This window comes from Mustela erminea, chromosome 5 (genome assembly GCF_009829155.1).
Source record: "Mustela erminea isolate mMusErm1 chromosome 5, mMusErm1.Pri, whole genome shotgun sequence".
Taxonomy (NCBI): domain Eukaryota; kingdom Metazoa; phylum Chordata; class Mammalia; order Carnivora; family Mustelidae; genus Mustela; species Mustela erminea.
The window spans coordinates 29,947,586-29,972,401 of NC_045618.1; the positions used below are offsets into that span (position 1 = coordinate 29,947,586).

General features: G+C 38.2%; 1 protein-coding gene and 1 pseudogene across 2 annotated transcripts in view; one reads left to right on the forward strand and one right to left on the reverse strand.

Annotated features, from left to right (window-relative positions):
* HMG20A (high mobility group 20A) overlaps nucleotides 1–24,816 on the forward strand; it is a 90,201-nt gene that overhangs the window by 15,627 nt on the left and 49,758 nt on the right. Inside the window, exon 1 of one of the 2 annotated variants that reach the window (XM_032342367.1) lies at nucleotides 10,985–11,175. The exons of the other annotated variant lie outside the window; for it this stretch is intronic. The gene's annotated coding sequence lies outside the window, so the exon portion shown is untranslated. Of the gene's footprint in view, nucleotides 1–10,984; nucleotides 11,176–24,816 lie in introns of those variants that run through there. 2 annotated transcript variants of the gene reach the window in all.
* On the reverse strand, nucleotides 21,779–23,140 carry LOC116590512 (annotated as a pseudogene).

Here is a 24,816-nt window from a genome sequence, read left to right on the forward strand (position 1 = left end):
TAACATACATGTGATGGCTTGATTTTATGACAGCAAAGGCACTGCAGCACAGTAGGGAAAGAATGGATTTTTCAATAAATAGTGCTGGATTGTGTGGGGAGAAAATAAAATGACTCTTCATTCCTACCTCACAACAAGAATCAATTCCAGTTGATTCTTAGATCTAAATGTTAAAGATAAAACTTTAGGGAAAAACTGAAAATATCTTAACAATCTTGGAATAGGTGACAATCCAAAAAGGAAGGAGATTGTTAAATTGAATTATTAAAATTAAGAACTTATATTCATCAAAAGATATAACTGTTATAAGAGTGAACAAAAAAGTCAAAGAGTGAGAGTATATTTTGTAATCCATGTATCCAATAAAGGACTTGTGAAACTGCTAAAAATCAGTAAGAGAAGAAAAAAAAAACATTTCCAAAAGGACAAAATACTTGAATGGGTGCTCCACAAAAGAAACTCTCCAAAAACCAACATGCATCCAATAATCGTTTATCATTGAATAAATTCAAATCAAAACCATAGTGACATACCACTGCATACCCTAAGAAATGGCAAAATTTTAGAAGACTGGCAATATCAAGTACCTTGGTGTAAAACAACTGAAACTTACATGCTACTGGTAGATGTGTATACAAATCGTTAAAACTATTTTGGAAATCAGTTTGGCTATATATTCTAAAAGTGAACATGTATATATCTGACATCGCTATTCTGGGGGTGTTCTGGGTGGCAGAAATCTATACATATATTCACCCAAAGACAAGAATGTACCAGAGTATTCATAGTAGTGTTATTAATAGCCTTAACATCCATCAAGTAGAAAGGGTGAATAAATTCCTGTAACAACATGGGATGATCATCAAGCATAATACTGAGCAAAAGAAGCCAGACACAAATGTAGTAACCAGACAGTATGTAGTGTATGGATAAAGTCTGAAAACAAGCAAAACAAATTTATGTTATGAGAAGTCACACCAGTTACTTTTATGGGGATAATGAATGGGTGGGGTTACATGGTAGGTGAAAGTCATACTTTTCACAAGCTATGCACTTAAAATTTGTATATATTTTTTCTAACTTAGTTTACTTAACCTCCTTCAAATTACTTTAAAGCCTATGTTATTTTTTTAGTCTCCCTTCCCCCATACAAACCACATAGATAGTTTCTTATCTACAACTAGCAGTACATCAGAAGGGTCTTGCCAGATCACTTGTAACTTCCCTGTTGCCAAAAAACAGACATCTTTCACTTTCTCATTTTATTTACTCTCTTGGCAACATTTGGGTTTATTTTTTTTTAATTCAGATACTCTTTGACACCATTCATCCCTGGTTTTCTAACTGCTTGGGTTCACATCTTTCTCAGACACCTTTGCATACTCCTCTGTTCATCTTCTAATTATTGAATTCCTCAGGGTTCAATCCTTTTTCCTTACTCTACCATCTCTCCCCAGGATATCTCTTACATTCTTGACTTAAAATACCAACCACCATATGTGCTGAAAATTCCTAAGTTCCTATCACCAGCCCAGACTTCTGAGCTCTAGGGTCTGGTATTCAGCTTCCGACTTGATATTTATCTCAAAGGCATCTTACAGTGAGCATATTCAGTCTTAAGTGCCTGGCTCTTTCCATATTTCTACATCTTCAGTCTTCCTGGTATCTATAAATCTTATCTCCATAAATATTTACTGACTTCCTAATTGGACATCTTGATTCCTAAGACCTCTCATTACCGGAGCACCTGGGTGGCTCAGTCAGTTAAGTGTCTACCTTTGGCTTAGGTCATGATCCTGGGGTCCTGGCATCAAGCCCCACATCAGGCTTCCTGCTCAGTGGGGGGCTTGCTTCTCCCTCATCTCTCCCCTCGTGCTTTCTCTATCTCTGTCTCTCCCAAATAAATAAATAAAATATTTTTTAAAACCTCATTACCGTGTACATGCATGGGCACACACACACACACACACCCATCCAGACCACTACTAAATTCTGTCAATTTTGCTTCCTAAATAGATCTTGAATTGACCCTCTATGCCATGTCTCCACTCCCAATATACTATTTCAAGCCACCATCTTGTTGTCATGGATTATTGCAGTAAGCTCCCCAACTGGTCCTTCTACATCCATTCTTTCTACCCATCAGTCCATTCTTCACACAGAAGTTAGAATGATCCTTAACAAGCATAAATATATCATGCCTTTCCTTAAAATTCTTCAAAGATTTGTTCTTAAGCTTTGGAGAAAACCTAAACCTTTGTCACAGCCCTACATCTCTGCAGGATTTAGTTCATGCTTCTCTCTCTTTACTGCTCTCTTCTCCTGATCATTTTCTAGGCTTCTCTCACTTCCTCCAAAGCACCAAGTTCTTTCTCACCTCTATTCAGCATGAAATAACAGTCAAGTCTCTTCTTTAGAGTGGTGCCTGTCCAAATGACAACTCCCACTGTTATTCTATAGCGTTCTGTTATCTTCATAGAATTTTTTTATTTTAAATTTTGTTTGTTGATATATTTGCTTGATGTCTTTCACCTCAAACCATAACTTTCATGACAACAGAGACTGTTTTGCTCCCTGTTGTAGTTCCAGTATCTTAACTAAATGCCCATGTTATATGTTTAGTAAGTACATGGTAAATGAGAAAAGATAGCATGCCACCTTAGGTAAATTATAGGTCAGGGACCATTTCATATGTGTGCCTGTACCCTGGGAACATGAAAGGTTTATTGTTTCCTCTGGTTTAGTCCTTTATTTCTTCAGAATTGCTCTCTGAGAAAGGCACCATGTAATCATTGTAATGCCTGGAGACCATTTTTGATGATAAGTCAGTCTTCTCAGTGATGTATAGTTTATGTGCTAAGCTGAGCTGTCAGTTGTGGGCAAATTTTATTTAAACCCCCAAAGAGGAATACACCTGTCCACATTTCATAGATTGGAGCTTTTAAAAACTAGAGGCAGAGTATTCTCAGTGGCAATCTTGGCTAAGTAATTTGTCTTCTTTTCTAGAGCTTCATTTTTTTTCTTTTAATTCTTAGGGCACTGAAAAGGAAAGGTGGTCTAGTGGCATTTGCTTACTACAGAAATTGACAATATTGTTTGTGTAAAGATTATTAGCTGCTTTTTTAATATAAGTATGTTGAAATGCCTCCACAATAAGTATATGACATAGCTTTTAATCACAAGGCAAAAATGACCACATTTCATAATATTAATATCTTCATATATGTTTCATAAGCTATGCAGAGCTATTATGATTTGATATTACAAAATAGTCTGCATTTTCTTAAGAGTATATAATTGCTTTCTTCATCTTAGACTTAGTTTTTAATTAAAATTTTAATTGTTTTTAAGCTAACTTCAGTAAAATGAGATGTTTCGTTGTATGTTTGTAGAAAATAAGTCCAACAATTTGAAGCAGTTTTCAGGCTCTAGCTTGAAAAACCCCATTTTAAAAATGCCTGTTTACTACCAATGTTAGACCAGATAAATTTCATTTCAAGGGGTGCCTGGGTGGCTCAGTGGGTTAAAGCCTCTGCCTTGGGCTCAGGTCATGATCCCAAGATCCTGGGATCGAGCCCCGAATCGGGCTCTCAGCTTACTGGGGGGTCTGCTTCCCTTCCTCTCTCTCTGCCTGCCTCTCTGCCTATTTGTGATCTCTGTCTGTCAAATAAAAAAATAAAATCTTTTAAAAAAAATATTTCATTTCAGGAGGAACAGTTTTAGAGATTTATCATATTTCTTTTTTTTTTTTTTAGATTTTATTTATTTTTTTGACAGAGAGAGATCACAAGTAGACAGAGAGGCAGGCAGAGAGAGGAGGAAGCAGGCTCCCCGCTGAGCAGAGAGCCGATGCGGGGCTCGATCCCAGGACCCTGAGATCATGACCTGAGCGGAAGGCAGTGGCTTAACCCACTGAGCCACCCAGGCGCCCCTATCATATTTCTTAATGTATAGTAAATGAGGTATTCTTTATTTCTAAGGTCTAGATACCATACTTATCCCATAAATTGAAAAAAAAAAATACCAGGTATTTATTGAGCATATAATCAGGGGCATGGTGGGGAAGGGGCGCAGAACAAGAATGAGGATTTTTTAATGCTTTTGAAAAGCCAAGTTTCTGACATCACCATCAACATCATCATTATTCTACCTTTAGCAAAATTGTTAATTCTCTCTTGGTGAAAAAATTTTTAGAGCTTCATCCATTTGTTGATATTTGCAGATTCACCAGACATCCATAGCTATTTTCATATCAATGAAATTAGGGCTCATAGGAGTTTTAAAATGTCTGCTCTCGGGTATGACTAAATAAGTTTCTGAATTTCACAGTCCTCTGGTTGTTACTGCCGGCTTTTTCTTGAGATTTTTAAAATGTAGATCACTGACTCTAGAGCTAGTGAAATAATATAATAGAGAAATATTGAATTTCTTTCTGTAGTACTATAGCAACATACAAATATGGTACACAATGGTTATAGAGGGGGTGGGGAGATTTAAGTACAGGGAACTCTGCCATATGTAAAAACAGTCTTTTCAAGCTAATTGCCAATTTAGGGAGTGTATTAAATAAACACAATGGTTTTTATGTTTATTTCAAAAAAGGGGAAAGAGGAGCTTTATTTTACCAGAAAGACAATGTCGGCTGCTAGCCATTTATTTCCTAGCAAAACAAACTGCTTGCAAAATTCTAATTGGTGGATTTCTTCTCCCTGGCGTTTAATTAAAATCATTCTCTAGCAATACATGATACTGAGGATAGTGTACAGGTTCATTTATTGTACCAAGAAAGACCTGAGCCAAGTCTGTCTTTCTAGCTTTCAGCCATTACTAATTATGTGTCTTCTCTGATTTGTTTAGCATTGTCATTGGTAAGGAGCAGAGTAGATGTATTGTTTATAATCTTTCCTTTTTATGTCTATGTCACTGTTTCTAGAGTTGTATTCATTTCTGCAAAGAGCTTAATTTTTTTTAGGTAAGTAAAACCTTATCATACTAGAAATTACAACTCAATTTTTGTGTGTAGCTTAATGTCTGTCATGTAATAAAATAATCCTGGTGCACAGGATTGGAATTGATCTCTATTTGCGTCCCACCTTAGAGTGCTACCCTATAAATGAATCTAGCTGCTCCATGGGGCTGGGTGGAAGACTAAGGATGAATCGGTGTAATTACATCCTTGTTATTAAAAAGTAGAAAATGGGGTGCCTGGGTGGCTCAGTGGGTTGAAGCCTCTGCCTTCAGCTCGGGTCACGATCCCAGGGTCCTGGGATCAAGCCCCGCATCAGGCTCTCTGCTCAGCAGGGAGCCTGCTTCCCCCTCTCTCTCTGCCTACTTGTGATCTCTGTCTGTCAAATAAATAAATAAAATCTTTAAAAAAATAAAAATAAAATAAAAAGTAGAAAATGCTTAGCCAGTGGTACAGCAACCATTTTGATATCAAGGACACTATCCTGTTAGTTAACAGTTTATCATCATCCAATAGGAGCCTTGAGTTCAAAGATTTGAAATTCAAAATGCTGTTTTTCTAATAGATTAAGTGGATTTATGTTCAGCGGTACATCACTTTATGAGTATAATATAATAATTGTGAGAGCTTTTTTCCTCCCAAGCACTAAATTATTAAATCGTTCCCCCCTCCCTCCCCCACTTCTTTTTTGGAACTGGGCTCTCTTAGAAGGTAGGAAAAGCATGTGTGTAACCTGGTGTGTTCAACTCTTAGCTGGGCTTCATGTTTATTGTTTCAGTACTTAGTAAATATGCATAATAAAAAATAAATTGTAGCTACAGATCTGAACTTACTTTGCTATGACCCATAATAGTCTGCTCTACACTCTGCTCTTTGTCTTTCTTTTTTTTTTTTTTTTTTAAGATTTTTTATTTATTTATTTGACAGAGAGAGAACATAAGTAGGCAGAGAGGCAGGCAGAGAGAGAGGAGGAAGCAGGCTCCCTGCTGAGCAGAGAGCCCGATGCGGGACTCAGTCCCAGGACCCTGAGATCACGACCCTAGCCGAAGGCAGCGGCCCAACCCACTGAGCCACCCAGGCGCCCTGCTCTTTGTCTTTCAAACAAATCACATCACCTAAAACTTATAACCTACTTTACTACAATAGTGCTGATGTGTTTTTGGAGCCTGGAAGGCAGATTTGAAATTAAACTGGCATCATGGGATCTCAGTCAGTTTCATAGCTTCCCCTACCTTACTTGGTAACGCATGTATAATAATACTGAATGGCATTTGCTCTCGAGAGATTTGGGAGTTGATGACAACAGAAATATATTGCAGGAAAGAACATAGATACTGTAATTAAGAGGGTTATGGGAGAGACTAGAAATTACTCTTTCTGAATAGTTTGTTAATCTGAAGAGGTAGACATGTGTTTCAGTACGATACTGTGGAAAATAATCTGAAAGTTCAAGAACTAAGAGTAAACTCCATCATAGGTAGAAGGCTAACGATGCATATAGAGCGTTAAATCTTATGATACTCACTTTTATTATCTTTTCATACTTACGTTCATTTCCTGGATACAAGCTAATGATATAGTTTATTGTTCTTTTATTTACTTAAAGAGAAGTTCAGGGCTGCTTTTTTTTTTTTAACTGAATATTTACCAGCTTTGTGTAACAATTTATTATCAAGCCAGATTCATCTTACAACCTAGAGGATAAATTTGTAAGATATTTCATGCAGGTACAAAGAGATGGTACTAAAGATGTAAATTCAATGTAGGGAAAATATAATTTTTAATACATTGTTTTAATTTAAACAAGATTTATTTATTTAGAGAGAGAGGAAGAGAGTGCAGGTGGGGCGGGGGCAGAGGGAGTGAATCCTCAAGTCGACTCTCCACTGAGTGGGGATCCCGATGAGGGGCTTGATCTCACAACCCTGAGATCATGACCTAAGCCAAAATCAAAATCAAGAGTCGGACTTTCACCTAACTAAGCCACCCAACCGCCCTATAAACTTTCCATGTTCTATTTCATTTAAATGTTCCTTTTCCCGATCCCAAAATTGGTTTAAGGTGATCATTCCCGATTAAGGTCCAAATGTTACTGCTTTATATCTAATGATATCATAATGTGTAGAACATTTGAACTTTAAAGATTCAAACAAGCATAACTTTTATGCTTTTGGACAAAATTTTAAGACAAAAAAAGTAAAAATACCTGAAGATAATGGGTAGCCTCTTAAATGACTTTAAACAAGGAATGATATGCATGATTAGATTTTTTTCTAGAACGATCACTGGTAGTTGCATGGAAACAGCTTGGAGTCAGGAGGGACAGGCAGGCAGGAGGCTGTTGGGAGTACTCGGGCCAAGAAAGCTGACGGCTTTAACTGAGACAGTAGTAACAGGAACACAGAAGAAAGGACAGAATCAACTGGGCTGGTGAGGGAATTCACCGTGGCAGTAAAGAGCAGGAGAAATGCCAAAAAGGACTCCATGTTTTTAGCCTTAGTGACAGAGTAGAATACTCTAAACTGACATGGAGAACATGGGGAATGGGACAGATTTTGAGGAAAAGATGATGGATTCAGTTTTATAGCTGTTAAGTATGAATTGCTTATAGCACATTAAAGGAATATTCCTGATAATAGAGTTTAAGTGCCAGGCATTCGATGAATAAAAAGTTGGCAGCTCCAGAGGAGTTCAGAAAAGTTTGAGTTTGATGTCAAATGCTACACTCGGAAATCCTGGCATATTTAGTTTTCTCCTTTATTGATCAGTACATCATCGAGCAGTGTGCAGCTCAAGCCTTCAGTTCCTTGTTGTGGATGAGAATCTTTAGGTTATGTTGAGGATTTCCCTAATTCCCTAATTCAGTCTGATAGATGACCTTTACTTCAGGCTTTTAATCTATCCATATTTCTCTGCTACCTCCTTAAAACCACGAATTTCATAGCACCTTTAGTCTTGAAAAGCACAGCCATGCAAGAATTTCTCTCCCAGATTACAATAAAGCATTACTGTTAGTAGATTTTCCTTCCTGTTCTTACTTTTATATTCTGCCTCAAAACTTCCCCAGAGTCATGAAATGAATACATTTCATTTTGCATAATTCATGTTGCAGATTTTGTAGATAATCTTGAGCCTGCCTTGATTATTGTTCTAGTCCATTCACCAAAGCACAAAATGGTAAGAATATGAGGTTGTAGCAGTGTAAAAGGACAATCATAGGTATGAAATGATAATACAGGCAAACTATTTAAACCAAATGCCGGGATGCTACTACAGTATGCATTGAGTATAAGAAAAATCTCATTCTGGTTTTACGTTTATCTCCTAAACTTTACTCTGTAGAGACTGTTGACTGCCTTAAAATACACAGTTCCATGAATGCTTCACTTGGCTCTTTGAGGTTAGAGAAATCCTTAGAGAAATCCTTTTATGTTTATTCATGAAGCGCACACACTCTGATTCATTGCTTTAGGCATAACCAGTGTTTTCCATATATTCATACATACCAAATAAGGTATGTACTGGCCAAAATAATCACCATTGGCTTGACTTATTCTTTGTCTAAGAAATACACTTCTCATCTTCCCAACCTAGACATCTAATGGTAAGTATTCTTCAAATCCAAGTGAGCTGAGTATCTTTCATAAGGAACTCTGATGTATTCTAATGTATTGAGAGATGTTCCTTCCTGCTCTCATTAGCATACAGATGTGGCCAGCTATATACTGTAAATAGTGATCATTTAAAATTCACATTTTGAGTATAAATCTAATACCTGGTTACTCAGGGTGAAGCTTAATTTTAGAATACTTTGGTTGAAAGAGTAAAGTTCTACAGAGATATAGAGAAAGAGCAAATGAAAGAAATGTGGACTAATAAAAATACAAAATTACAGAATTTTTAGAGCTGAAAGGAATCTCAGTGAGCATCAGGTTAGTCTTAGGATAACTGAGGGAATACGATTTGGAAGAGGGAACACACTTGTTCTGTTTGTCCCCAGAAGAGTAGAATGAGAACCCAAGGGAAGAAGCTCTTTGGGAATGATTGGTTTGGGGTTCATTATAAAGAAAAATCAGAGCTTCTCATACATTCCCAAGAGACACATTCAGGTTGACCTGAGCCTTGGTTGTTGAGCTGGACCTGGTGATCTCTGTGAGAACCTTTGATCCTAGAATTCTTATTTAAACCAGTGCTTCCTTTTTTACTTTTAATTTTTTATAACTGTGGTATTTACAGGAAAGTACACAGATCTTCAGTGAATAAGTCAATGAATTTGTGCATACACACACACACACACACACACACACACACACACATCTGCAGATATTTCCAGCACTTCAGTAGGCTCTCTCTAGTCAGTACCCTTTCTCCCCCTATGGTAGATAACTGCTATGCTGATTCTGTCCCCCCAAAAGTAGCTTTACCTTTACTTAAATGTCACCTAAATGGATTCATGGAATATTTACTCTCTGCCTCTGGCTTCTTCTGACATCATTCTGTCTGTGAGGTTTGTCCATGTTGCATGTAGCAGTCGTTCACTGGTTTCATTGTAAGAATATATCATAATGTATCCTTGCCGCTGTTGATGAAAACATGTGTTGGTTACAGTTTGAGGCTCTTTTTAATAATGGGGCTATGCACATCCCTATTACAGGTCTTTTGATGAACATCAGCACTCATTTCTCTAGGATATTACTAGGAATGCAGTTCCTGGTTCATAGGATAGGTTTATTTTAGCAGTTATTGACAAACAGTTCTCCAGAGGGATTGGGCACATTTAAATTCCCACCAGCAACAAACGAGAATTTCAGTTTCTTCTCATGCTTGCCAGCACTGTGTATTGTCAGTCTTTTGTTTTAGCCATTTTGGTGAATATGTTATAGTATATCTTTTTCTTTTTCTATGGTTGTTGGTCATTTGGATAGTCTCTTTTTTGAAGCACTTGCTTTATTTTTATCCCTTTTTGAAAAAAAAAATGGGTCATTTATTTGTAGGCGTTCTTTATACATTGTGAATCTGAGTCTTTAGGGGACATATGTGTTACAAATATTATCTCCCAGTCTGAAGTTTCTCAGACTTTTTACTCTTTTAACATGGTTTTTGATAAACAGATGTTCTTAATTTTGGTGAACTTATTAATTCATCATTTTTCTTTTCTCTGGTTAGTGCTTTTTGCTTCCTCCTTAAAAAGTCTTTGCCTAGCCCAAGATTATGAATACATTTTGACCAATAATTCTTAAATACTGATACTGAACTAGATACTAAACTAAACTTCATTTCATTGGTTCACACATCAAAATAAAAAAGAAAGAAATGTATAGAATTGTATTATTTTCTCCCATAATATAAATCTTAAACTTTCAGCATTAGCTGCGAGTAAGTAGATAATTATGACACCAAATCTGAAATTTACTATCAAGATATACTTGTTTATTGCTATGATAACAAAACCACTGTTTTGGATCTCAGTGGCTTTTTTTCCTCACTCATGCTGCTTTTCCAAAGTGGGTTAACAGGGAGGTATGCTATTTTTGGTCAGTTAGGCAAGGAGACTGACATAAACTCCATTGTGATATAACACGGTCACTGTAATGGAGGAGGGGAACATGGAACATTGCTTTTGGACTCTTGCTACTATGACTGACCCTCTGAGTTCCATGGTGTAATCTCACTGTGGTTCCTGAAAAGAAAACTAAAAATATTTGTGAAGAGCTATGATGACTACCACAGTTAACTTGGTTACATTACTTATCTTCTCTTTTGGTAGTTCACTATAAAATAAGTACTATTGATAGTATCTACCCCATGGTAGTTGAAGATTAAATGGGATAACACATGTAAAAGTTTTAGAATAGTGGCTGTTACTTAGTAAACATTCAAGAAGTGCTTGCTACTGTTACTGTTATCATTATTGTTATTGGGCCCTTACTATGTGGTAGATACCATACAACCTGCTTTACATGGCTTAATTCTTCAAATAACTTATGTAGCAGGTACTATTATTATCCTCATTTACAGATGAGAGAACATGCTCAGAGCTATTAACTTGCCCAGCTTCTGTAGCTGAAAATAGAAGATGGGATTTGAATCCAGGCAGTCTGATTTCAGAGCCTTCACTTTAACCATGATGCACTCGCGGAGAGCAAATAAATACTAACAGAAGAATTCAGAAATACATACTGTGCTTCGGGAACCTTGTGTTTGTGTATGTACGTATATGTTCATTATTGTGATTTTATATTTTTAATATATTCCTATTTTCTGCTAGTTTGTAAAATCGATTTTAATTCATTTAATTGAATGTAATAATTTCATGGTGTTCTGTTATGGTGTGATGAACAAACTTGAATTCATTTTGTCCTTCATTAGCAGATAAAGGAACTTGGGCCAAAGGAGGTTAGGGATCCCAGAAGACAGTTACTTAGTGGCGTTAGCCTGAACTCACGGCCGAACTCCCTGACCCCAGAGTGCTTTCTGCCACCTCAGATTGCCTGGCAGTAGTTCATATGGCACATAATCCTTTCTCAAAAATTTGAGGTGTTTTGTTCCCCCTTCCCCAAAATTGTGAGTGAACTTGCTATAGAATGTCCTCATTGTTCACATTGGCACATCTTGATTTTAAGTTACTAATTTTGTCTTTTAAATATGCAAATGTTACTAAACACCCAGAACCAAATTAGATATTTGGAGAGACTTTGTAATAAGAATAAATGCCTCCAGAGAAGATGCTTCTGTGGAAAAACATGGTAATGATGAGCTTTTTCCTCTAACTAGATTTGGAGTCTGAAGGGGAAGAGATGACAGTGGAGTTAGAGATGGATTAAGTATATTCTGTTTGAAGTATATCTCAAGATATATTAGCAAGAAGTAAAATAACTTTATAAAAATCTTCTTACTTTTTCTACCAGTGACCTAAGAATATACATTGATCAACCTCAGATATATTGTAATTTTCAGAAGTAAACCTTTTAGGGAAACACCAAGCCATATTAAACACATGGTTGTGGCCTGTTTTTCCATAATTAAATGGAATTTTGTATAATAATTGCAGTGTATTGTCATGTAATTTTATCTGGAAAAATAACAGTATAAATTGAGTTAACCATACATTTCTAGCCAATAGTAGAATTTCTCATTATATTGCTGTATAGTAGAGAAGGACCAGAAAGTCACAATACTTCTTTTTCTCAGTATCAGAATGTGTCCGTTATCTGCCAGGAAGGTGAACCTAATCTGTGCTATGTGGTATTGCACTCATAAGGAAATGTTTAATTTTATAAAAGTACAAGATGCTTTTCCCTGGTCTCCTCTAGTTTCAAACATTCATGTGTTAAACATCATTCTGTAAAATTGAATGCAGAGTTTAAATGAATTTTTTAATATAAAACGCCAAGTTCATAAACTGCCCTCGTGCTCTTCCTGCTAGACATGTTTACTCTTCTCTGCCCTGTAGGGCTAATTCTGATTTGAGAGAGAGAGAGAGAGAATGAATATATCGCTAGAAATTCTCTCTAAGGCTCCTTTCAGCAATAAGCTATTAACTCCTCTAATGGCATATTTTCTGGAGAGGGGAGTGGAAAGAATCAGGTCAAAGAGAATTTTAGCTTTATGTGTAGCCAAACTTTAAAAAAGAAAGTGTATTCATGTATTGTGTGTGAAATTAAAATTGAAGTTTAAAAGTTGAAGTTTAAAAAATTGAAGTTTAAAAAGCCTACAATTCTTGATGGCACTTTCCTCTTTCTTTAAAGTAACTAACCCCGGGCGCCTGGGTGGATCAGTGGGTTAAAGCCTCTGCCTTCAGCTCAGGTCATGATCCCAGGGTTCTGGGATCAAGCACAGCAGCATCGGGCTCTCTGCTCAGCGGGGAGCCTGCTTCCTCCTCTCTCTCTCTCTCTCTGCCTGCCTCTCTGCCTACTTGTCATTTCTGTCTGTCAAATAAGTAAATAAAATCTTTAAAGTAACTAACCCTATGACTGAATATTGGAGAGTTAAAACAAAAAGTAGAAAGTAATTACTCATAATTCCACCTAACGTAATTACTTGGAGCATTTTGGTGTGTTTCCTTCCAATTATTTTTCTTTTGTATCTGGTCTTTTAATATAAGTATAGACTCTATAGTATGCTTATAAATATTTCACTGAAAACTTTGTAACATGATTAGCAAAAAGAGCTTTCACGTTCTTTTATTGTTTGTGGAGCATGTAAAGAAATACTTACTTGGTCTTCATCACATCTTTTTTGAGTTAAATAAAGAAGGTATTAGCCCCATTTTCCGTATGAAGTTATTGAAAACAGATAATCATATAACGTCTCTGCTTGGTGGTCTAGTGAATTTCTGTTCTGACAGAAGTAACTTGCACTAACACAAACAGGTAGGTGCATTTAACGCAGAAAGAAGAGGAAAATAAATCGTTCTGCACATTCTTACTCCCTGGGACCTAGACCTGCCTTACCTGACAAGAGAGTATTTGAACAGTAATAATTTCCAGAGTTATTGGAAGTACAGATTTGTCAGATTTTAGTAAATACCAAGTATCTTTGATGTGGTTTAATTAGTCTGGTTATTCCTCAGATTTAAGATAATGTGGTTGTATTTTTTTTTTTTGAAAGATTTTGTTTATGTATCTATTTGAGAGAGAAGGAGCACAAGCAGGGTGGAGGGAGAGGGAAACGGAGAAGCAGACTCCCCACTGAGCAGGGTACCTGACACAGGGCTCTGTCCCAGGACCCCGAGATCATGACCTGAGCCCAAAGCAGATGCTTAACCAACTGAGCCACCCAGGTACCCCGATAATGTGTGGTTGTTTTCCATTATGCTCAGTTAGCCACCATATAGCCAGCATTAGCTTTTGATGCAGTGTTCAGCAATTCATTCGTTGCGTATAACACCCAGTGCTCATCATAACACGTGCCCTCCTTAATACCCATCACAAAGCTACCCCATCCCTCCACCCCTCTCCTTTCTGAAACCCTCAGTTTGTTTCCCTTTTTTTCCACTTAAAAACAAAGGAAATAAGGGATGCCTAAGAGGCTCAGTTGGTTAAGTGCCCTTGTCTCAGGTCATGATCCCAGGGTTCTGGGTTTGAGCCTCATGGCTAGATCCCTGCTCAGCGGGGAGCCTGCTTCTCCTTCTCCCTTTGCCTGCCACTCCCCCTGCATGTGCTCTTTCTCTGAAAAATCAATAAATAAAGTTTTTGGGGGGGAAAAAAAGGAAATGAAATGAAACAGGTAGCTTATAATAAACCAGGAAGATAACATCCAGCCACTTGGTTGGAATTGGCCTGGGTGGGTGAGAGCCTGGAGGTTCTGTGTATGAAGGGCGAAGCCTTATCATACCGGGTAGAGTATTTAAAGGAACAGTGTTCCTAGGAAACTGTACTTCTGGAGCATTAAATATGTCAAAGCTGAATTCAGGGACCATTGGTTTACTTTCTGAAGTCCTGAGTGTTGTAAAGATTCAAGATTTAAAATAAAAAATACAGAACTATAATTCTGTTTTAAATCTCCTTTTCAGTTGAAACTGTTCTGTTAAGCACATTACAATTATGTCTTATTTGTTTTGTGATGAAAACTGAATTTCATTTTACTGTTCAAAGTGGTGAAGACTATTATTGTTTGGCCTCCCTGCAAAAAAAGTGTTTTGGGTTTTTGTTTTGTTTTCTTTTTTGTCTTCAACTTTTGGGTGAAGAAAAATTCCCTACTACCCAAAGCTCTCTGTTTTTCTTTTAGGAATTCCCCCTAGGAAGAGACTTTAATTTGTGAGTTGATTAAAATGAAGAACACTTTGATGGAGTCTCTTCCCCTTTTTTTACACTCTAGTTTTTATAAATGATCTCCAGTTTTCCTTCTCAAAGCATGTCATCTTTTAGTACTCATTGGCTTTGAAAGGGTAAAAGGTTTGGGAGTTGTTGCCTGTAATAGAAAGGAACATTCTTTCCATCTCTTCTTTGCAGTCTTGTTTCACAGCTGCAGGTTTGAGCTGAAGAGAACAGTGTAAAATATAAGAAAATAGAGGAGCACTGTTCCTTGAACCAATAAGGACCCTTCCCCTAGAACTGTTAACTAGTAAGTTTTTGTTCAGGTCAAAATACTAGGGACCTTTGTTTCTTCTGCTCTCTCATGTATTGCTTTCCTCAGATTTAGGCTTGAACCATTTTGTTTTAGAGCAAGAAAGGAATCCTATCTACCTCCCTGATATGAAATTGGATTCCAAACATGTGAGTACCCCGTGCTAAGTGTTTCCTTCCCAGGCACTTACTCAGCTGGTATTTTCTGCTGCCTTCAGATCTCCACTGCATCTGTGAATTTATTATGATAATGAGCAGTTAGCTGGTCACTCCGTCTGTTCAATTCATCTGTCTCCTCCCTGTTTTTCTCATAGATTTAAATAAATATCTTGACACACATCAACTACAGCCTTTACAAGTTTTTACTGTTTGTCCATCTGTCCTGCTGGTATATCATGAACTGTAAAAGGAAAAGAATTTCTTGTCAACCTTATTTAGTTCTGTCCTCAATCCATATCATAGTTACATATAATAAACTGTGAAAAGCCTTATTTTTCAGCTTTAAAACTATTTTCGGACTCGTTTAAAATTCATTTCCCCTGTTGATAAACATAAAATTCCTATATTCTAATATACCCTCCATGAGACTTACCAAGAAGTAAGTGCAAAAATATACATATGTGTCTTCACCAAATAAGAACATTAACTTTGTGCATTTTATACTTAATTGCATTGGTTTTCCAAATGTAAGATTAGATTATAATATTGCATATTGTTGAAAACACTTCTTTGTATATCATAACGGCCTCCTACTGGGAGTATGCCCGTTAGGGTGTTCCTCTTCCCCACCTTCCTTGTACCTCTCCACCCCCACCTCATACACATCCACCTTTTTACTGTTTCATAGTACCCAAGTGTCCCAGGAAATTGTTTGGCAAAGTACTCTACCCAGATAAAGTAATGCCAAGTCTTACTGAATTCCTTGAACTCTTAGTTCTGGTATTGGGCCAGAAGTTGTCTTACTCGGGCGGTTATCTCCTTGTTTACTAATAATAAAAGCAGTGCTTAGATAGTCTGTGTAGGAAGGGCCACTTGGGACCCACCGTCCACCATGAAAAAGCCAGATCGGTGGACTGTGAACTCAGAAGACAATACCCTGCTTCTAAAGGACAGATTTTTTGCTTTGTACGAGGTAAATATTTTCCCCGTGTTATTTCTGTGCTTTACGCCTAATATGTAACTCTATTGCTAGATGTTTGGAGTTTTCTTTTTTTCTCACAACACATTTTGTGTCCTATGATAACAATGTGCTATCAGGGTTCCAGTATCGGGGGGAAATTCACGTACAGTAATCAAGCTGTCTGAAAGGAAATCTGAACAGTGTTCGGTTTCTTTTGATGATCTAATACATCCATGTTTTAAAAAGAAAATATCTGACTAAAAGTTTACAAAACTTTTACTTCAAAAAATCACTGATAGAGATGAAAGATTTATATTTGTTTCTAATTCTTGCCTCTTCTTCCCACTTCTTGTTGTTTTGAGAACAGTACCTCTAGACCAAGGACCATAACATACTGTAAAATCCGATAAAGCAAATCTGTGTACCGCTTGATGCCAAGTACAGTCTTGGTCACACAGTAAAGGTGCTCAACAAATATTTGTTGGTAAAATGTAAACTCTGCAAGCATTTCCATTAAAAGGAGGCTGGATTATTTCCTTTGTGGCCCCAAAAAACACCTACAATATTTAGCTTCACAAAAATTGCAAGTAGCATATTGTTAGTATAGCCCACCCTTTACCACTAAACAGGTTATGATTTTACAGTTGAAATATGTCCTAACCTTTTTTTTAGTTACTTTCAACTGAGAGACTGGTTCTACCTTCAAATCAAGAATCTGACCACTTCTCCAGGGGCGCCTGGGTGGCTCAGTGGGTTAAAGCCTCTGCCTTCGGCTCAGGTCATGATCCCAGGGTCCTGTGATCAAGCTCCGCATCAGGCTCTCTGCTCAGCAGGGAGCCTGCTTCCTTCTCTCTCTCTGCCTGCCTCTCTGCCTACTTGTGATCTATATCATGTAAATAAATAAATAAATCTTTAAAAAAAAATAAAAAAGAATCTAACCACTTCTCACCACCTCCACTACTGCCACTGTGATCCAAGCCACCTTCATCTTTCAGGTGGCTTATTGCAGTAGATTTCCAAATGAACTCCTTATTCTACCTTGACTTTCTCCATTGGAAACAGCAGGCAGAGTGGTCCTAGAAATGTTAGATACCATGTCTTACTCAGAACCTCTAGTGGCTTCTCCTCTCAGAGCAAGAAGCCAAAGTCCTTACTATGACTGACAGATCCCTGTGCTGTCTGGTCCCTAGTCAGCTCTCAGATCTCATCTACTGTTTTGGCCCCTATTTTAGTCCAGCCACATTTGCTTCCTTTCATCACATTCAGTATCCTCCTTTGCACTGGTTGTTTGCCCTGCTCTGACCGTTCTAGCCTCACATACATGCATCACTCTCTCCTTCCCCTCCTGTAGGCCTCAGTGAAGTCTTTCCTGGCCTCTATCTAGAATTCCAAACACCCCCTTCCCTTGAACTCTTCCTAGCCTCTTCACTGGCTCTATTTTTTTCTTAGTGCATATCACTATGTGACATTATTTGTTTTACTTTTTTTTAATCTTGTTTTTTGTCTGTCTGTCCCAGTGTACTGTGAGCTGTGTGAGGGCAGGGATTTTTGGCCTGTTTTGATCACTGCTTCTATCCCAGTACACAGAAAGTGCCTCGAATGTTAGATACTCAATAAATATTTGTTCTGTGTGCTGGCAAGGTTGCAGAGAAAGGGGAACCCTCCTACACTGTTGGTGGGAATGCAAGCTAGTGCAACCACTCTGGAAAACAGCATGGAGGTTCCTCAAAAAGTTGACAATAGAGCTACCCTATGACCCAGCAATTGTACTACTGGGTATTTACCCTAAAGTACAAACGTAGTGATCCGAATGTTTATAGCAGCAATGTCTACAATAGTCAAACTATGGAAAGAACCTAGAGCCCCATCAACAGATGAATGGATAAAGAAGATGTGGTATATATACACAATGGAATACTATGCAGCCATCAAAAGAAATGAAATCTTGCCATTTGCAACAACGTGGATGGAACTAGAGGGTATCATGCTTAGTGAAATAAGTCAATCGGAGAAAGACAATGATCATATGATCTCCCTGATATGAGAAAGTGGAGATGCAACATGGGGGGCTGGGGGGGGTAGGAAAAGAATAAATGAAACAAGATAGGAAACAAGATAGGATCAGGAGGGAGACAAACCATAAGTGACTCTTAATCTCACAAAACAAACAGGGTTGCTTCGGGGAGGGGGGTCGGGAGAGGGGGGTGTGGTTATGGACATTGGGGAGGATATGTGCTATGGTGAGTGCTGTGAAGTGTGTAAACCTGGCGATTCACAGACCTGTACCCCTGGGGATAAAAATACATATGTTTATTTAAAAAATAAAAATAAAATTGATTAGAAAAAAAAGTAAAAAATATTTGTTCTGTGAATGAATCCATTTCTTTATTGTTTAATTCCTACGCATGGGATGCTTAGGTGGCTCTGTTGGTTAAGTGTTTGCCTTGGGCTCAGGTCACAATCCCAGGGTACTAGGATCAAGTCCTGCATTGGGCTCCCTGCTGAGCAAGGAGCCAGCCTCTCCCTCTGCCTGCTGCTCCCCTGCTTGTGCCCCTGCCCCCCCACCCCAATAAATAAAAGCTTTAAAAAATAATAAAAATATTTCCTACACTACCTTACCAACATTTTTTTTTAAAAGACTTTGTCAGAGAGGGCGCCTGGGTGGCTCAGTGGGTTGAGCCGCTGCCTTCGGCTCAGGCCATGATCTCAGGATCCTGGGATCGAGTCCCGCATCGGGCTCTCTGCTCGGCGGGGAGCCTGCTTCCTCCTCTCTCTCTGCCTACTTGTGATCTCTCTCTGTCAAATAAATAAATAAAATCTTAAAAAAAAAAAAAAAAAAAGACTTTGTCAGAGAGAGAGAGGATGCTAGCAGGCAGATGGCAGGCAGAGGCAGAGGGAGAAGCAGGCTTCCTCTGAGCCAAGGAGTCCGATGTGAGATTTGATTCCAGACTATGGGGGATCATGACCCGAGCCAAAGACAGCTGCCTAACCAACTGAGTCACCCAGGCGTCCCTACCCTACCAACATTTTTAAAAATTAATAATAGGAGTGACTGAGTGGCTCAGTTGATAAAGCATCCAACTCTTAAATTTCGGTGCAGGTCAATCTCAGGGTGGTGAGAGCCGGCTCCACACTAAGTGGGGAGTCTGCTGGAGATTCTCCCTCTGCCTCTGCCCCTCCTGCTGCTCACACTCTTTCTTAAAAAGGTAAATCTTAAAAATGTATATGTATAAATTAATATTTATACTTACAGGAGCATAGGCTCTAGATTTTAGGAATAGAGAGCCCCCACCAAACCCCAGCCTAACACACACCTCCTTATGCCCTGGAAGTAACCCTAAGCCTTATATGTATATGTCAGTTCTCGCGCCCATACTAACTACCCCATCTCCCATATCAAAACCTGCAGTGAAAGAGTTCTTAACTGAATTTCACTTAACTGAACCCCAGTTAACTGCCTGATGGGATTAGCCAGTGTTCTTATTCCCTCTGTAAAACATATTGATTAATGCTTACAGCTTTCTGACTGCTCTTAGCTTAATGTTCACAGCTGGTAGACTGTTCTCTAGTAAGCCTTTGTGCTTTCACCTACTCTAGTTAAATTGCATGCATATCAAAATCAGTTGTATTTATTCTTAAGCATGATTATAGCACGGGACGCCTGGGTGGCTCAGTTGGTTTAGCAGCTGCCTTCGGCTCAGGTCATGATCCCGGCGTCCTGGGATCAAGTCCCGCATCGGGCTCCTTGCTCAGCGGGGAGCCTGCTTCTCCCTCTGCCTCTGCCTGCCATTCTGTCTGCCTGTGCTCGCTCTCTCCCCCTCTCTCTCTCTGATAAATAAATAAAATCTTTAAAAAAAAAAAAAAGCATGATTATAGCAGGTCTATCTTACTATAAATTGCATATTATAATATATAATATTTATGATAATTTTTAATTAATAAACTTTGTTTTATAGATGTTTTAGGTTCACAACAAAATCAAGCAGAAAGTACAAAGAATTCACACATATTCCCTATCCTCACACATGCCATACTCCCCTCCACCATCAACATCTCCAGCCAGCACCATATATTTGTTACATCAGTGAGCTTAATTAACACAATCATCACCCAAAACGCTAGTTTACATTAGGGTTCACTCTTGGTGTGGTACCTTCTGTGGGATTTGACAAACGAATGATTATATATCCACAATCATCACCCAAAACGCCAGTTTACATTAGGGTTCACTCTTGGTGTGGTACCTTCTGTGGGATTTGACAAACGAATGATTATATATCCACAATTGTGGTATTGTGCTGAATAGTTTCACTCCCCTAAAAATCCTTTGTATTCTGTCTGTTCACCCCTGCTTCCCCTCTAACCCTGGCAGTCATTGTCTTTTTACTGTTTCCATATTTTGCCTAATCTGGATGTCATATGGATGGAATCATATCATACGTAACCTTTTTCGATTGACTTCTTTCACTTAGTAGTATTCATTTACGTTTATTCCATGTCTTCTCATGGCTTGATAACTCACTTATTTTTAGCACTGAATAATATTCCATTATCCGTATGTATTACAGTTTGTTTATCCACTCAGCAACTGAAAGACATGGTTGCATCCAAATTTTGATGTTACGAATAAAGCTGCCATAAACATTCATGTGCAGGTTTTTAGTGGATGTAAGTTTTCACTTCCTTTGTGTAAATACCAAGGAACTCAATTGTTGATAAGAATGTACTTTTGTAAGAAACTGTCAAACTGTCTTCATAGTGGCTGTACCTTTTTTACATGCATTCCCACCAGCAGTGGATAGAATTCTTGTCCTAAATCCATATCGGCATTTGGTGTCGTCAGTGTTACGGATTTTAACCGTATTAGTTTAGTATTAGTATTAGTTAACCGTTACAGATTTTAACCGTACCTAGTAGCTATGTATTGGTAGTTCGTTGTCTCACTTTTCAGTTCCTTAATGACGTGATATTGAACATCTTTTCATATAGATACTTGCCATCTGTATATCCAGTTGATTGGTGGAACTGTTGGGTTCATCTACATCCTTACTGATTTTCTATCTTCTCGATATGTCTCTTTCTCTTAGAGGGGTGTTAAAGTCTCCAACTATAATGGTGGATTCATCTATTTCTCCTTGCACTTTTATCAGTTTTTGCCTCACACATTTTGACCCTCTGTAGTTAGACATATAAACATTAAAAATTATTACATCTTCCCTGAGTATCATCCCTTGGCATTGTCCCTCTTTATTCCTGATGACTTTCTTTGCTCTGAAGTCTGCTCTGTCTGAAATTAATATAGCTACTCTTGCTTTCTTTTGATTGGTGTTATATCATTTCCCATTCCTTCATTTTTAATGTATGTGTGTCTATATATTTAAAGTGGGTTCCTTATAGACATCATATAGTTGAAACTTGTGTTTCATTCACTCTGATCATCTCTGTCTTTCAGTTGTGTATTTAGAACATTGACATGTAAGGCAATTATTAATATAATTAGATTAATGTCTGTCATCTTCATTACTGGTTTCTATTTGTTGCCATTGTTCTTTGTTCCTTTTTTATTTTTTTCCTTTTTTATGTTCCACACCTTTTCTGCCTTTGGTGGGTTTTTTTTTTTTGAGCTTTTATATTTGAGTTTATTCTTCATTTAACTTTTAAAACACTACTATAGTTGAATATTAAAACAAAAACAATAGCAAGTAGTGAGCTATGATTATAGTCCTTCACTCATTCACTACTGCACATAAAATGCCAGCAGTGTTATTCACTGGCCCCATTAAGAGGTCTGACACTGAACACCACCCCTGGGATGATGTTCATCATCCTCATATGCTTCCCCATTGTAATGGCGCCGTCTTTCCTGATTTGGATCAAAGTCCACCAGTTCTACCTGGTCCATTTCATCAGTCTCTTCTACTTCCTTCCTCTCAGGTAGGAGTTTTTCCAGCAAAGAGAGTTTATCAGGAGACAGAAAGCCATTCTCAGGAAAATTTACCTTAAATTCGATGATGAGGCGACCCTTCTCATATGGCCTACGATAAATTGGCATGCCTTCATTTAGCACACATTTGATATCTCCATGCTGACAATTTGACCTGGATGAGAGTGATGACAATGGTTCGGTTGTCAAGAGTAGATACTGACTTTTGAAAACCGCACAGTGCTTCAACCAGCTGTATGTCCATATACATGAAAAGGTCTTCTCCTCGCCGAGTAAAAACAGCATGGTCCTTCTGATCTAAAACAATGATAATATCTCCTGGTTCCAGTCCCGGTTCTTGGTCTCCCTCACCATGGAATGTTATCTTCTGGCCATCTTTCATGCCTTTGTCAATATGAACTTCTAGAATCTTCTCTCGAACTATCTTCCTTCCATTGCAGCTTTTACATCTATCTTTAGGACTGATCCGTTCCCCATGGCCCTGGCACTCCATGCACACAGACTGAATTTGCTGAACCATTCCAGGTCCTATCTGATGAATTCTTATTTGCGTTCCAGTACCTCGGCAATTGGGACAACACTCAACTGCTCCTTTCTTACCACCTCGGCCTTCATATTTATCGCAAATCACATTCTTTTGCAGAGCTAGTTTTCTTGTTGCACCATTATATAAATCTTCTAAGGTTACTGAGAGCTGATGCACAACATTTTTACCTCTCCTTTCTCTCTGCATTCCTCCTCCTCCAAAAAACATATCAAAGATGTCCATGGGGGAGCCCAAACCACCACCAGCTCCACCTTCTTTAATTGCCTGTTCACCTCCTTTGTCATATAATTCCCTTTTCTTTGCATCAGAGAGTACTTCATAAGCTTGAGAAATCTGTTTAAACTTCTCTCCTTCATTTGGATTCTTATCAGGGTGGTACTTCAAAGCCAGTTTCCTGTAGGCCTTTTTCAGTTCTTCTTGGGTGGCATTGGGTTTGACCCCCAAAACATCATAATAAGTGGTTTCTTTCACCATTTTCAGTGAGAGGGCCGAGGCCGATGTGGGGGAGCGGGAAGGAGCGCGTTGCTGGGTGCAGCTTGGGTAGCCGCCGCTCCTCTGCGTCTCACCGAGCGTTCTGGGAAGTTCCTGCCTTTGGTGGTTTTAATTGAGCATTTTTTATTCCATTTTCTCTCCTTTCTTACCATATCAATTCTATTTCTATTTTTTACTTTTTTTTAAGTGGTTGCCCTAGAGTTTGCAATATTTTAAAACTACTCCAAGTCTACTTTCAAATAACACTGTTCCATTCATGGGTAGTTCAAGTACCATATAACAGCAAAATACTCCTAATTCTTTTTTCTCAGCCCTTGTATCATTACTGTCATTTATTTTACATAAGTGTGTGTGTGTAAGCGTACATAATCAAATACACTGTTGTTGCTGTTATTACTTTAAAGAAGCTGTTATCTGTTAGATCAATTAAGAATAAGAAAAATAAACCTTTTTATTTTGCCCTCACTTACTCATTTTCCAGTGTTCTTCCTTTCCTTATGTGGGTCCAAGTTTCGGACCAGTGTCATTTTTTCCTTCTTTTTGAAGAACATTTTTACTTCTTTCTTTTTTACTTTTTTTTTTTTTTTTTTTTACTTTCAAGGCAGGTCTACTGGAAACAAATCCTTCAATTTTTCTTTGTGAAAATTTTTGTTTCTCCCTCACTTTTGTAGGTCATATCACAGGATACAGAAATTTAGGCTGTTGGGTTTTTTCTCTCAATGCTTCGTATATTTTTATTTGACAGACAGAGATCACAAATATGCAGAGAGGCAGGCAGAGAGAGAGAGGAGGAAGCAGGCTCCCTGCTGAGCAGAGAGCCCAATGCCGGACTCTATCCCAGGACCCTGGGATCACGACCTGAGCCAAAGGCTGAGGCTTTAACCCACTGAGCCACCCAGGAGCCCCTGCTTCCTGTATTTCATTCCCCTCTCTTGATTACATACTTTCTAAGGAGAGATTGGATATAATTATCTTTGCTTCTGTAGGTTAGGTATTTTTAGGAAGCTGGCTTCTTTCTTAACCCCCTCCCCCCTCAGGATATGTGTGTGGATCAATTTTATTTTAAACCCAGTGTTTTATTTTAACATACAGTGCTATATTAGTTTCACGTCTACAATGTAGTGACCCAACCTTCCATACATTAATCAGTGTTCATCAAGACAAGTGCATTCCTAATGCCCTTCAACTATTTCATTCACCCCCCCCCCCCGGCCACCTCTCCTCTGGTAACCATCAGTTTGTTCTCTGTAAGAGTTAAGAGTCAGTCTCTTGGTTTACCTCTCACTCTCTCTCTTTCTTTTCCTTTGCTTGTTTGCTTTGCTTCTTAAATTCCGCATGAATGAAATCATGTATTTGTCCTTCTCTGACTGGCTTATTCTGCTTAGCATTATACTGTCTAGGACCATCCAAGTCACTGCAAATAGCAAGATTTCATTCTTTTATACCTGAATAATACTCCATTGTATATATACACCTCATCTTCTTTATCCATTCACCTATTGATGGGCACTAGGCTACTTTCATAGTCTGACTATTGTCAGTAATGCTGCAGTAAACATAGGGGGGCATATATCCCTTCAAATGCTGTTCTCACATTCTTTGGGTTAATAATACTCAGTAGTGTGGTTACCGAGTCACAGGGTAGTTCTATTTTTAACGTTTACGGGAAACTCCATATTG